Raw genomic sequence first — 3,720 nt, 5'->3', positions numbered from 1 at the left:
GATTTGCGAACACACAGCTGGGCCCAGACAGAAACTGATAACCTATAATCCAGCTAAGCTATAACAGGAGCAGTGTGACTGACCGTTCTCTGTCAAACTGATGCCACAGCACAACTTCACAAAGAGATTATGAGTTCTGGGACAAGAACTTTCTTTCATTTTTTGAGCAGACCTACCAGAGTGGGGTCATGATCCAAGATATACACTCCCACATGTTTTCTTTGCAAATGTTGAAAAAATGGCAATGAAAATAAAGGAATTGGGCCACGAAATGGAGTCTATACTCCAAAATGTAGAAAGTGATAAATAATCCAAGGTAAAAGGACTATTTGCAACCTTGTTATTAAACCTTAGAAGGAAAAGTAACAGTATTCATAATGTCTAAAATAATGTATATTTTGTGACAATGGTATTACTTTGTTTCCCAAAGGACAAAGGACATGTAGTTACATATCTGAAGGTGCCCAGAATACACTAGAATTAAGTTTTACATAGCAAAGCAGCCATTGGAAAAACTATGTTGCGCTATCGTAGACAACTTTTGTCCAGCAATGTGTCAGTTTAAACAAAGCTGCATTAAGAACTTGCTTTTGAAAGTGCATTGCTTCCTATCCTGAGATGAAAACAAAACATGGAATTCAGAACTTCCTACAGACTGAAAATTAGAAGTTTGTATCAGCTCCATTCTGCATAAAAATGCCAATTCATCACTGACTGAAATCTCCTACACCTATTCCTGCATCATGATAAACATAAGCTTCAGTAACACAAAACAATCAAGTTTTGTATGCCTCAGCCAATCAAAATGTTAACTAACAAACTTTATAATGATAAGTTGATCTCATCCTCTCCAAGCATCACTTTCAGCATCCAATGAATGCCAATCACATTTGTCCTAGCACAACATAACATTTCAACAGAATGCGTACCAACAGGGTCTTTAGAAACCTCAGAAAGGTTCCCTGGGGCATTTTTTCTGCAGCACTTCATGCAAACCTGTATACTAGTTCATTGATTTTGGTAGCTACCTGCCTAGAAAATACCAGTAATTGTTTTTACTTATTCAAGGTAGAAATGAGAAAATGGGCTTAGAGTTGCTTTGTGTTTAAATATGAACATGAGCATATTTCCCAACTTCTCTGATATGAGATTTCAGCTTTGGTTTTCATAACACTGGAAGTGTCAGGAAGAAAGAAACAGATTCTGGTATCCCAATAATTTTTTATAACACAGGTGATACGGTGCCAATAAAACCACAACATAAGTATGTGATAACATTTAACATGGCTGTCTCAAATAAAAGCTAAACTCATCTCAGAGTTCTGAGTGCCTTAAGTATTTTTCAAGGTCACACTGTAAATTCATAAACTTTACCATAATAAGAGTCCAAATAATTTGAAGTTTGATGCAGAGTCTTTCACAGATTGCTCCTATAACGTCCTCATATAACAAAGGGAAATTGTGTAATTAGTCGTGACAATGGACTTCTTAAAAATTTAAATTTAGCTACAATTTCAGCAAGAGTCTGCACTTTATTAGCTGCAGTTCAGATGCACGAGCTACAAAGTCTGCTTGTTCACTCACTGTGTGTGTCCCTTCTAAGATTAGGAAAAGGAACAATCTAATTAGAAACAATCATGCAAAGAACAAATATCAAAGGAGAAAAGCTAGAAGAAAAAGCTTTTTTTTTTCCCCAGTTGCCAGATGAGTCCGTTAACTATGATGTGGACTGTGGTCTTATCTCAAGCAAAGGATAATGCATTAGTCCATTTCACAACTATTTGTTCATTATATCTTTTAAAAATATTGTAATATTTTCTAAATGTAATGGGGCCTGCACAAAACCTGCTGATTGTTAAAAAAAACAGGATGCAGTTTCAATGCACAGAATATATTTAACACTAAGTAAACTGAGCTGCAGAGAAGAAACAAGCTTTGGTTTATGTAATGTTGTTACCTAATCTCTAACTCATAATAGGAAATAAAGTGCCTTTTATGAGGTCCTAGTCCCTCCAGAGTTATTTGGTAATAATGACTTAACAGGCAAAGTTTGAATGTAAAACCAATTTTTAAGCGAGCCAGAATCACAGCTCTTTGGAGATTATCACTGGAGATCAAAGTCAGCAACAAATACCCAGAGCCGAACAGAGAATGTCAGGGTTGTTTTCTTAGTTCATAGAAGCTTCTGAGTTTTATATGGTCTCCTTGCTAATTAAGATTCAATATACCAGTTAGCTGTGATCTTTGGTGTCTTCCACATCTGAATAATATTTTCTGACATTTAAGTCAAGCTAAACCTGAGTGTCTTGGTGACAGTAATGAACTGTATACTCAGAACTATATTAAAATAAGGTTTCCTAGGTTGAGTTTCTTAAGTTTCTTTGCAAATGTGGAGGTATCAGCAGACTGAGCTCTTTTTAAGATAATCCCATGCCTTGTTACAACATTTCAAAATTAAGATAAAAATTGAATGTATCAGGGTAAACAAAAATGTAAAAACACGTAAAATCTGTATTTTATTTCCTATTCCACAACGTAGTGTTTCTGCAAGTAATACAAAATAAATTTTGCCCTTTTTAAGACTGAAAGGTCTGGGAATTTTGAGAGACAAAAATTCAGTCCAGCAAAAACTGCTACTTCTATAAAGGCATAGTTCCTATTTCCTAATATTTCCTGTTATCATCATCAAAAAAACATAACATCAGGTTCTTTCTTTTGTCCTTTATAATTCAGCATATTAGTCAGAAATAGCTCAGACAAACAGGTGTACGACAGATTGAAAAAGAGACCACTGCTTTTAAATTCTTACGTTAGGCTGGTACTAAAGCAACAGAAAGATGATATGTAGGAGAAATGTGCCAAGTAAAAAGAAGCCACAAAAACTATCACATCACTGTATTAATTTTTCCAACCAAATTTAAGCCACTGAATTGCAAACTCAGGAATAACAGCTTCCTCAGCAAATGCGTAGGACTACCTGCCAGCTATTAGGTCATAGCGGAGTGTCGATGCCACATGTTTCTCACGGCAACTGAATTTTCATCAAACTCTGCAGTATAGCAGATAGGAAACTATCAGAGTCAAAGGAAAAAGACAAGTATGTCTGTGTAGACAGTCATACGCAAATCAGACTGTTCATTAACAGGTCTAACCAGCTAAGCAGAATGAGAACTAATAAAAAAACTGGGAACATGGCATTTCTGCAGATGCCTGATTTTTTGTGTTATATATCAAGGGTCGAATTCTGCCTATTTTATTCCTAAGCAAGATCACTCAAGTCAATGAAATTAAGCATATGCTAAAGTTAAGTATATTGTTAAGTGCCAACTAATGAACGCTGCTTTCTCAAACTGAAGCAAATACAGATGTGCTTGCCAGCCTGCATGATTCACAAAGATTAGATTTCTGTATCGATGGTCTTCTAAAAACAGAGAAGAAAAATGTAAAATTCCAACTAATTAATATTCTACATGTTTTAAAAATAATGCCTATGGGAAAATTAAAGTTTCTTAAATTGTGAGAGGGAGAGACTTACTAAAAAATAAATAGGATTGCACTTAGATTTTTAATTTAATAACAAAAAATCCTGCCCTGCAACTGAAGTGGTTTGTAATTTCCCAAGGAGAGAAAAGGCCCCTCTCCCAATTACATGTTTTCATCCTTGCACTGACTCTGCCACCCATTTGACCCTCAGTGAGTTCATTCAACTCTCCAAACTAG

Source organism: Pygoscelis adeliae, unplaced genomic scaffold, assembly GCF_000699105.1.
Source record: "Pygoscelis adeliae isolate BGI_AS28 unplaced genomic scaffold, ASM69910v1 Scaffold34, whole genome shotgun sequence".
NCBI classification, from domain to species: domain Eukaryota; kingdom Metazoa; phylum Chordata; class Aves; order Sphenisciformes; family Spheniscidae; genus Pygoscelis; species Pygoscelis adeliae.
The sequence above is the reverse complement of the archived record's forward strand: the minus strand, read 5'-3'. Positions refer to the sequence as shown.